General features: G+C 38.8%; 1 protein-coding gene and 1 long non-coding RNA gene across 3 annotated transcripts in view; one reads left to right on the top strand and one right to left on the bottom strand.

Annotated features, from left to right (window-relative positions):
• Window positions 1-12,104, top strand: part of LOC108100944 (semaphorin-1A) — a 129,096-nt gene that overhangs the window by 32,060 nt on the left and 84,932 nt on the right. The gene's annotated exons all lie outside the window — the stretch shown is intronic.
• On the bottom strand, window positions 6,796-10,361 carry LOC108100946. 2 transcript variants are annotated; one of them, XR_001772018.2, is made up of 2 exons: window positions 7,050-10,361; window positions 6,796-6,983 (listed from the first exon to the last, which is right to left on the bottom strand). It is a non-coding gene; the product is annotated as an uncharacterized LOC108100946 (long non-coding RNA). The 2 variants fall into 2 exon arrangements; XR_001772019.2 differs by having other exon boundaries at window positions 7,054-10,361.

Below are 12,104 nucleotides of genomic sequence, written 5' to 3'. Positions count from 1 at the left end.
ACCGCTTAAGTGTTTGTCAATTGAATTCGGGATGTCTATGGGCACTCTGTGTGTGCCTTTGCATTTTTCTTAGTCATTACACTAATTTGTGAAATAACTTCCTGAAAGGGACTTATTGACTGTGAAAACAATTTATAAAACAATTATATAAAATTGTTCAAGCATAAGGACAGAAAATCCAAATCTCCTGAGTATCTGATATAAACGGAACGTCATGGGTATAAACGATCAACACTTTATATCCACAAAAAGGCGACCATTATTTTGCATTCGCAATTGTTCAATAAAATTTCTTGTATTTGTGTCCTTTGATAACTTTTATGTTCAGACCACTTAAATTTATGGCTCAATTTAAGCGAGGTGAAATCGCTGAATAAAAGCTGCAATTATATGAAGCGCCAAAGAGTTTGCTTTTTCATAGTTTACAGCTCGTTAGCTCTTTATAGTTGGCTGATTCTTGCCATATATATTTTATAGACGGACAGCGAGGCAGAAACTGCTGACAGCTTTTCACTTTTCACCGCGGTCAAGGCTGTCGTTCCTGCTGCTTGAGCTGTCATCATTTGCAGCGGGTCCTTTGTGGTCCACCTCCGATTCTTCTGGTCCGAAGCCATGGCATCTGCAGCGAATGTTCGCCGGCTTCTTGCAGTTGGCGTAATGGCGTTCGGCCACTTTGAAGTTCAAGCTGGCCACCAAAGCACTGTGGGCCTCAAGATCTGGCATTTATTTTATAAAATTTATTAGCAAAAAATGAGATCAAGATGAAGTAAATTTAATTTTGCTTTTAATATAAACTTTAACCTTAATTTCGTCTCTGTATTTTGCATGTGTATCTTGTATCCTTAGCTAGCTTTTATATACCTTCCCATATATTTTTAGGGCAGTTAAAAATATACGACTTTCTACCAAACAATTACCTTTTTGGCCCATATTGCAAACTGTCTTTTTGTCTGTTTTTTGTCGAGCCCGAACAAGGCACGAGTCAGTGCTTGAGTATTATTGTGATACCTACTATGTGAAAAAGAGAAATGTCTCAATCTATAACTTTGAACACAATTACATTTCTTGAGAGGAGCAAAGTAACCTTACTAATACATATTTCATGGGAAGAAATTACTTTAATTTTCTTGGTATTTTGTGTATATTTAGTTATTAAAATTGGCATATAAAAATACAGGGTATCTTTGAGCTTACTACCATAATGTCCACTAGCACTTTTGGTTGTCCCATGCTTTGGTTATGTCTCTCTCTTCGGCTGTCGCTCTGTGTTTCTGCAGCTTATGGTGCGGTAGGCTGGAAAAAACATTTTAGAATTTTTAATGTGCCGCCTTCTGCCTTTTATGGCAAAACAGACAATCGACAGCGGGAACGGAAGCAGGAGCAGCTGCCAACTGGCCGACCGCAGCCCCAAAAGACGTGAGACTCGGGCAGCCTGCTCGCAACGCACTCCAAAATATATATTTTCCAGTGCCTCTGCTCCGGCTCTGTTAACATGCACATGACATTTGTCTTTAGACGTTAATCTCATTAAATAAGCAATGTGGCGCAGACCAGGCGCCCTCTCCCAATTACACCAGCCTCCTCTTCCAGCTTCCCACTTCAGCTGCTCGACTCCACATGTGCATTGTGAATTGTGAGATATTTCGGAGGAAGAGTGGGACAAAAGTATTCGAATCGGATAATGTTGCGACTAAATAGAGTGAAATAAGTTTGAAAATTGTATTTACTAGTTAAAAAAAAAAATAATTTATATCTAAAGAGGGAAAATATAAAGATTACATTATTCAAATGTTACCAACCTTTTAAGTTTTTTGTTATTAGTTATTAGTTATCCCTGGTAACCATAGTATGGAATATAACATGCAATGAAGTTAAACGTACTTCAATGAAATACACTTTTTTAATACTTATATTTCAATTTGAATATTCCTTCATATTCTTATATTTTTCCATTAAACAAATTTCAACTCTAAACCACTGTGCCATGTGATTTGCAAGCCCGGCTACTTGGTCCTCTTTGTCCGTTCGTCAGACAGTTCAGCTTGGACCGCTTTTAATGCAAATGCAGGGGCAAATGGGCATTAAGACCGGCACAAACCGAAGCTGGCCGCAAAGTAAGCTGCTGGACGGGAAAGTGGGAGAGGGGGTAGCGGAGGGAGCTGGGGATCGGGGGATCGGCTGTTAGGGGGCGGAGTTGGATGCCGTAGATACTCTGCATACTATGAGATACATTGTGCATCTTTTATGAGATGGCAACGACACTGCACCGACTGTGGGCCAATGGACCTGGAGTTTTGGAGTTTGGAGTTTGCATTAGGCTCGCTTTGTGTCTGGGCAAATGTTTCGCCATCGATTAGTTTGGCTGCGGAATTGGCAAAAGCCACACATTGCCAGAGAATCGAGAACCGGACGAATTTCGAGGTAAGAGCTTAGAGTGGCAGATCCCATTCGGAAATCTTTTTGGGGGCGCGCATTTGCATTTTGTGGGCTGTCGGCTTTGGAATGGTAATTGGTAATTCTATAAAGGCGCCGTTTAATTGATGAATTAACGTTGCACTCCGAAATCCCTCAAACCCGATGGTCTAAATGCATCATTGCCATACCCATTGTACGAGTAAGTGATATGTGTCCGTCTATATGCATATATGATGGATCTTTTGTGGTCTGGTCGGCTAGCGCATTTCATGTGTGTCCACATAAGATAATTCGCACAGCTGACGAGGCATTCAGACGTGTATGCATCTCAATTACCACATTACCAGCTTAGGTTTTCCGCATGTACCGGTAAATAATTGTGCAGATTCATCTTGGGAACAAAGCCTACAATTACCATCAGTGAAATAGTTAGACCCAGAATTCAGAGGGAAAAACTTGGCCTAGTTGTGTTACATTTACAAAAGTATTTCCATAAATTTAAAGAACTTTTTGTGATCAAAAAAACTCTAGATAATTAAAGTTTCTTGAAAAACCTCTTAAAAGTTGTTTCGACTTAACAGTTCTAAGAAGAAAAGTAAATATATCTTGTAATATTTTTGAGGGCGACCTTTAAGACATATTATTCCTTTTTCTCTTCCATTTTTAGAAGAACTAAACCATACCAAACTAAATGGCATTTTGTTAAATTGCTCTACATATATCAAAGTAATTTTCTTACTTTGTAAATGACATGCAATGTGTTGTACTCCCATATATTTCACCCAAGCCGTTTTGGATGCCCTTAATTAGTAGCAACAATGTAACTTACGCATTCTGGACTTCGTTCGGATTCAGTGGGTTCTGCTTTGCAATTTGAAAGTTCTATAATTCCAACTTGAGTCTGTCGAGTGCAAAATCTTAATTCTAGATCTGAGTAGGAGCTTGAGGTTGATGGGGTCACTTGAAGCTGCCAACGGATGCGCAACTAAATCGTCCATGTCATCACACACAGATACGCACACACACAGACACACACACACAAACATTCAGCCGGGGAAAGTTTCCCCTGACCTCTGGCAAACCAATTCAGACACCCACCATTTCCACCCGTCTCCCCGCCCTTTGACCCCTGCACTCTCATTCGCATTCGCATTCACATTGCATTTTGCTATCCGTCTACACTGTTGACTTATTTGCTTTGAGATAAACGCCAAGTTGATTTATACAACCCACCGACAATTCATTCAGCCATTTGCACCACTCACCCGCCCAGTCACTCACTCACCCACTCACCCACCCATTCAGTCATTCATTCATTCATTCGCTCATGCAGACATGCAGTCAAGCGTACGAAATTCTTGTTTGTTTGTTTCTTTATTCATTGAGCAAGCAGCCGACTTCCTTGCCAGGGAGCTTGGACACGGGCTAACCGAGCTAGCAAACTAGCAAACAATAAGTGGGGAGTGGACAGGCCAGGATCCGGAGAGCGTAGGAGTGGCAGGATCTGGAAGGACCCTACGTGGCCACTTGGCCACGTCACTCGACAATCAATCCTCATCGAGGCGGCGTCGGAAATTATTTTCACTCGCATTTGCATTTCAATATTCACCGATTCCCAGCTAGAAGTTTAGAGTAGTCTCTTTAGTCTCAACTACACAGAAATAAAATAGACAACAGAATAATATTTCTTTATTTGAATAATCAAAAGAGTTTGGAACATATTTGAATTATATTTTAACTATTAATTGATTTTATTTAAATATTTAAAAAACACAAAACCAGTACCTTACTGAGAATTTTATAAGATTCTGGAAAATATCTCTTCTTGCTCTCACTTTTTTTTCTGTGCACCACCTGAGTTATAATTCAATCAAAGAAGCAGCCTATTTATATAATTTATGGCTTGATTAAATTAGACAATCACCAAGTATTACCCAATAAATGTAAACATAACTAAATTATGTAAGAATCTCGTGCTAGGCTGTTAAGCAATTGATTTGCTGGCTTGTCATTAGTTAAGCTCGTTAGAGGTTCCTTTATTTATGGTTTTGATAAGATTTTGGGCGCAGCTGGTTTATGGATTCGATTTTTTCGTGACGTAGGGTAAAGTTCAAAGGGTCGTCATGGGTTTTGATTGATTATTGTTATTAATGGTTTGTTAATCATGTAAAGGTCACACAAGGGTTGATTATCGATTAAAAGAGACTAGGTAAATAAATGGATGGAGTACAATTTACATGATAAAGAATGGAAAGATATTTTTTGGATAAATTAAATGATGATAAATAAGTACCCTTATAAACCTTATAAAACTGTTTTGATAATGTATTCTTATTTGCTGAATTCAAATTCTTTATAAGGTTTATTCTCTATAGATAACTGAAATTCGGAATTGGGATAAGAAAGTTGAGCAAGTTAGAAGGATTTGCATAAGCCATCTGGAAAGTTTCCAGATACCCTGCTTACCACCCGAGCATTTTGAAGGATCTAATGCGTATAGAGAGTAACTACCCTGCTAAAACCACGCTTTTGGCCATGTATATTTAGGCCTTTATGTGATGGCGGCTGAATAATGGCGGCTTGTATGCTTAGCAGCAATTAATCAGCGGAACTGTCCGCACCCAAACATGCGTGAATACCCAAGCGCCCCACCACAGTCAGCGAAGTCAGAAAGAGATAGATAGATAGAAGAATATGACAGAGAGAGAGAGGGGAGAAAGGGATAGAGAGTGGGAGTAAAGCGAGCGACCCTAAAAATGTTTTGCTGTAATTAACTTAGATAAACAAAGACGCCGAAGGGACATTCGCCTGCAAGTGCGACTATGTCCTTCAAGGACCACCACCACCACCCCAAAAAAGAAAGGAAAGAGAGGGAAGAGGTGAAAGAGATGGCAGATAGAGAGACCAAAGAAGCAGAGTAGCATTGCCTAGAAGCTTCCGTTCTCGTCTATATATTCGCCGGCATACTTGGCAGGCTGCGTTGAGAAAAATGATTGCTCAAATAAATCATAATTAGCCATGTAAACATTTAACAGATGCAGGCGTATGTGTGTTTGTTTGCTTACAAGACAAAGCGATATCATAAATCGTTCATTGAGTCCAGACTCGGGGTATAAAAATTCATTTCTGTACTTTCCACAATTGCCTGACAGCAGCAGCCACTAAACTTGTACAAATTTATTGCCACGAAAAATTAGTTGGCAAATCTGCATTTGAATTGTGCCCAATAAATCACACGATAACCATATCATTTACATGGCTGAAACCCATAAATCTGTAAGATTGTTGGTATTCAAATAAAGTTCGTATTCAATTAAGAAATCATTGCAATATCATCACCCATTCACCTGTTAAAGGGTCCATTGAAATCGATAAGCCTGCTGAGTCATGACAATCGGATTAAAAGCCCACTTTCTTGCTGGCCATTGGGTCATCTGGTCATCATCTGAAGTTTATCGCCCCGCACATTGACCGCTCGTAAATTTCATAGAATTAATTACTGCATCTGTTGGCTGTTTGTGGCTGCTATTGTTCTTATTATGATTATTGCTATTATTGTTTAACTGTTTGTGCTGCTCTGCCGTTCTGCCGTTCTGGTGTTCTTTTTATTTCTGCCCTGGCTTAATGATGCATGAATTACTGGAACGTGGGCGGGTCGTCCTATTCAAGCGAAGGGTCGAGGTCACAATTGCTCATGTTGCATGTCATTCCCGCTCTGCGGTTCATTGACTGACACGCCAGTGTCTGCTTGGTGTTAACAATTGATTTCTTACCTCTTTACCGAACTCGTTGAGAAAAGAGCTACGTATGTGTATACTCGTAATTACTGCTGACATCTGTGAGTACCTGACCTGTCTGGGCCCCTGGTAAATGATTCAGTTTACGAGCTCCTTGGGCATCTTTAATTGGACGGATGCGTGTGTGAGTGGGAGATCTTTTTAATTGTTCTGGGAGTGGGATTGATTTAAAAAGGTTTTTTCCCCACGATTGGCTTCTTTGGATCTCGGAATCGATAGACATCTTGAAAGGGTTTTAATAGCATTTTAGGGCGGTGTAACAAATAATCTACTTGAGTGCCTTTAACACATGTTTAGTTTTATGGTTGTTGTTTAAAAGACTTTAAAATATATTTCTTTCGTACACATTTTCCTGTTAATTTATACATTTGTATTACTTGTTTTAACATGTTCTAATGAAATATGTTCTTCTTTGTCGTTTCAGGTATGTAAATTAAAGGAAGTTGTCAAAAACGTTTAAAAAGAGTCGGTACTTAACCTCTTTTACAATTTTAACAATGTATGTATGTATGTATCACTTGCACAAAAGGAATTTCGAACGTTTTCGTGTGTGAAATTGTATAAAAGGTCCTTTCATTAGGAGTTTCGGTTCACCTTTTCATTTTATTCCACAGCTTAGCAAATTAAAGTTTGGTGGGATATTTGATGGCAGCATGAAAGCTTAACCTTACACCTCCCCCGGGATCCATTTTCTCCTACTTTTTTTCGCAAAGTGTCTGAATGTTGTCGCCATTTGCGTTGAATGCAGCAGCAACAATGGGAACAACCACGCTGCGTAATAGAGTCGGTTAGTTGTCCCCACCCACGAATATATACGAGTATATTTTATATACATACATACATATATATATCGAAGGACAGCTGGGGGGACTTCCTACCAAATTGGCTTCGGGCTGAGTGGGGTGAATTAAGTCTTTTCAGGGAGTAGTCAGCACACAACAATGGAATGTCGTGCTATCTCCTTGCTGCACAATGTTAGAGTTGCACTTAACTTCAGACACAGGAAAGCCGAGCTGCACAATAAGCACAAGGACAACCGGAGAAAAGCTAAGCAGGATGCTGAATGGTCACCCCTTCATCTCCTCTCCCCTCCCCTCCACTTCACGATCTCTCCCCCTCTCCTCCTTTTTTTCGCTCAGTGTTTATGGGTGAGTGTGGGGGAGTTCTGACAAAAACAAAAGTCACATGAAAGTAGCATGAAATAGCTGCAGTTTTGCCGTTGCTGCTGCCGCCGGGAAAGTCAAGTGCCAGGCGATTTTTCTTACACAATAATACACTTTTCCCATTTCGCTGACAGGGCTCCACTTTAATATCCTCTAGCGAAGTATTCCGAAGGTATGATTATTGTCGAGGAAGGAAAAGGAACGAAATTGTAGGTACCAGATTTGTACATTTTAACAATGAAACTGTGACGCTTTTCAAAAAGATTACACATGAACTTTACAAATTTCTTATAGAAATGAGTTTGTATTCAATAGTTCGTATTACGTGAATATTTTTAATTACATTTTACAAAGTTAAAAGCAGTTCCTTCATATGTTTTCATGTTCCGAAACCATTTATATAAATACGAACTTAATATTGGTGGGACGATCCATAGAAGCCCCTTCAATTTGAATGCCTCCGGGGTATCGAAAGTCCTAACCCTGAACCCCCACGAACTTTCTTCGTAATTTTTACCATTCCGTTTCATCTGCGACTCCACTCATCTGAGACATTTCTTGCACATGCAGCGTGTGACGTCACTTAGCTCAGACAACTGTGATAATGATAAAATTAGATTATGGATGCTTTTCATTTTTCACACCCAACACGCTGCAGCTCTCCCCATTTTCAGATAGATAGAAGTTGTGCCCGGGGTGCGGAGTGCCGGGGTTTTCAATTTATGGCTGCCTCCCATGTGGGAATTCCATGCGGGTGTTGTGCTGAAAAATAATTACCATCAAAGTTTTATATTACACATATTTATTACCAGCAGACTAGAGGAGCTGACAAAGGCGATTGAGGAGGTTGGGCAAGAGCGTATCTTACGGATACGAACAGTCGAGTGGAATGAAGCGAAAACTTCAAATGAAATTGACAGTTTTCTTAAGCTCATTTGTTGGCAGCAATCGGCGATGACTTTTGTGCGAGAGATACGGATAAAAATGTATCTCTATCTGTTTGCCGTTCGAATGCAACAGTTGCAGTTCAACACACATGTGACGATTATAAAAGAAATTCCCTCTTTCCGCTCCTTCAGCTTCTTGACTTGAACGAATTCCAATTGAGAAGCTGTACAGCATTATTTCTATATTTGTCTTTGCCCGTTTGTCTGTGCAGAATTCGACACAGTTTCGTTAAGTAATTGAATTCAATTGTATCTCCAGTAACCATCATCGACTTCTGCTCAAGTTTAAATGAAAAGCCAAATGTCGATTGAACTCTCTTCAACAGCAAATTGGTTACTGTTTTCGGTTAGATTTCAGCTGCTGCTAAATTGAAAACGAAATCGATACCCTAGATGAGGAATGAAATAAATTGGAAAACGAAGAAATTAGAAAGACAGCTTGTTACACAAATGTGTAAAGATATGTCACAGAAAAAGTATCCGAGCATTAAATTAAATTAATATTTTAAATTAATGTTGATGGCGTGAACATAATCCGTAAAGTAAAGTATAAATATATTTAACTGTAATGCGTTGGTAAATTGTATTTACCAGCGGTTTTGATCATAAATAATCCATTTAATTCATATTGATGTACTTATTGCTGCTAATAGGAATTTCAGGCGTTTGAATTTTGCCTGCCAAAGTAATTATTTTCATAACGTTTGACCTGCCATTTATTATAAACAATTTAACTGAAGAGATTCGTTTAAATTTCAAATTATTTCAATCAGGGTCCGCATCCCCATCGCTTTTCCTCCACTGGCCGCAAGCACGGCCAGCGAAATGTTTTCCACAACAATTATTTTCCCATTATGTGGATTTCACCTCCTGACCGACGCTCCAAAAATAAACGTAAAAACAAAGACCAACAAATTAAACATGCCAAACCATCAAATTAGTGTTAGCCGCAAAGGATTTTCAAAACTATTCAAACAGAGTCCGACCTTCCGCCCCTCAAAAATAAATAAAAGGGGAAAAAAATTTGAAAAGAAAATAGGAAAATGGGAAAACCCCAAAAAACGAGAACACGCCATGGAAAAGACTAATTACACTCCACTAAAAACTTTAACGACGAGCGCCGGCAAATCTTGACGAGGGTTTTTCCAGGGAGGCTGGGGATTTTTGGAGGCGGCAACCGCATTGCTATAAAAGGAGAAATATTTGAGTGTAAACACAGCTTGCATCCAGGGTGCAAAGTGTTTTCAGGGGCGTTGCATGCCACACACACGCAACAGCCGCATCCCCGAGATACATTCGTATCTTTTGAGCTCTCCTAAACGGGCTCCCTTTCCCGAGCCAGACCGAATGTAAATGCGTCTGTCTGGCAAATCCGGCGATGGTTTGGGTTTTGGCTGTTCCAACTGCAGATGCATTCGACGCGAACGTGTCGAAAGTAAGCTGCAGTTGCAAGTGACAAAATCGCGCCCAGCTACGTGATCCAGCTTGGCGAAAACCACACTCCTTAGCATTTGCGCCGGTAATATATACATATGTACGGTCGGCGACTGACAGGGAAAACTATTTGTCACGGCATTCCTTCGGCGACAGGATTAAGTTCTCCCTAACTCACCCGCCTCCATTGTCCCGGCTTTTGTTGCAGATTTTTCTCGGCGGCAGTGGAAAGTGGGAAAAGTGGGGAAAAGCAAGCAGTAAAAATGCCAAAAAGGGAGAAGCAAACTGCACCTGATTTCCACAGAGTAGCTCTCAAAGTTGCATGTCGTTCTTTTTTATTTAAATGGAAAAAGTAAATAAGGAAAGATAGATTTCAAATAAATTTATTGGCAATAAGCAAATATTTATTTTTGGATTCGTACTAAATAAGGATTTATTCTAATGTTTATTTCCGTGCACAAAATCTATAAAAACGCAATTAAAGATCAACACTATTTATAACAAATACCTTTATGCAACCTGCGTTTATTTTGGGACTAAACTGAAAAACTCCTCTGAAATGTGTATACACTTCTTATTAAACCTGTTTGTTCATTGGACAAAATTCTGATAAGCTTTGTAATAAGCGTTTTTCAATTTATATTGCACAACAAAAGAGGTAAATTAAATTGAAATTTAAAAGGTTCTTTAGAATAAAATAATTATGATTAAAAACAATACAAAATATCGATAACGAAAAGCAATCAAAGAAAATAAGAGCTGTTTTGCTTAAACAAGACAAATAAATGTAAAAATAGAAACAACAAACGGACAGAACAATAGTGCGGCATGCTGATATGTGGAGCACGCCCTTTTTTAGTGCCACGCCCACTGTCCTCGGGGCAAGCCAAATGGAATGGAATGGAAGTGAAGGAAGAGGAATAGAAACATGTGTCTACTTTCGCATCGGCGCCAAAAGGAAACTTCACACAAGTGAGGCAAGCCAGCATGCATTAAAAATCCACGCTTCCGGCAGGAGTTTACCCCCAAAAGGCAACATGCGCCAAACCCCCTCCCCCAAAAAAAAAAAAGGAAACCACCCCCAATGCAGGTTTTCAATAAAAAGATACACAAGCATACATAAATAAGGGAAGAGCTAAATCTAGGGAATGGCAAATGCATTTGGAGTGTTTGCGGCAAATGCCAAAATGAAATACATATTACTTAGCAACAAAAAAGCAAGATTACTTTGTGCATCGCAGAGTCTCGACTAAAGGTTACTCAGTAATTAATTAATGGTAATAAATATATTAAAAAAAAATATATATTTTTAAAGGTTTAAAGAGTGTAAAGTTATTAAAATATTAGAAAGTTCAAGATGGTTTTGAAACATTTTAAGTGTTTTAAGACAATTTTAAAACTGAGTCAAGAAAGTCTTTTTTGAGTTGAGTCATTAGTTATTAAAAATAATGTTAAAGTATTTATATTCCTGATTAATTTTTTTGTAAGGCTATACAATTTTATAAGCTTTATATACCCACTTAATCTGAAACTGAATGGGTACACAAACAAAAAGGGAATGAAGTTTTATTTTGTTTTGCTGAGTTGCATTTTTGTTTAGCCAGAGGATGGAGCACGCAGGGATATGTATATATCATGACCGATTTAGCAAAGGAAAGTTTTTTCTTTTTCAGAACTTTTTTTTTGTTTAAAAATTTAATATCGCTGCAGGACATTTTTCATGTTCGGTTGAGTGTGACAGCCGTGCCCGAGGGGCTTTCGGAGATGTTTTGTAATCCGCTTTTACAATAATGAAAGAACAAATTGAAAAAACTCATTTTAAAACCTGTGCATTGCTGGAATTCCACAACATTTATTTGATGCAAATCCATCCAGGCGAACTATGCATGAATGGACGGATGATTTGGCTTTCTCTAAAGCGCTGCTTTTTATTATATCCAGTTGAAAACTTTTAAAGCCGAACCAACTTTGCAATCCGGTTCGCCCACTACTTGATCCTTGGTGAGCTGTAGTGTAAGTGCGCCTGGAACAATAAATCTTGTGCAGCGAATCAATAAAACTTGCTAATTTTCCGCTCCAATTAGCTGAGTATATACTCTTCTCAACAAATCTCGGCAAATGGCGAGGGATAAAAGAAATAAGTTTGCACAATGGCGAAACAACTTCCAGAAGAGCAGAAAATAGTAAAACTGGTTGTAAGGATGTTCGTGATTTTCTTTCTATTTTTTCCTTTGATTTTTATAACCTTGGTGGGTTTTTATTCTCCACTAGAGAAAACAAACAATAAACAAGGACAAGCATTATTAAGTTTATGCATACATTTCTTCTATGGAGTGTATTTTGACCTC

The sequence above is a fragment of the Drosophila ficusphila genome, unplaced genomic scaffold (assembly GCF_018152265.1).
Source record: "Drosophila ficusphila isolate 14025-0441.05 unplaced genomic scaffold, ASM1815226v1 contig_795, whole genome shotgun sequence".
Lineage (NCBI taxonomy): Eukaryota > Metazoa > Arthropoda > Insecta > Diptera > Drosophilidae > Drosophila > Drosophila ficusphila.
This window is presented reverse-complemented; position numbering and strand designations above follow the sequence as displayed.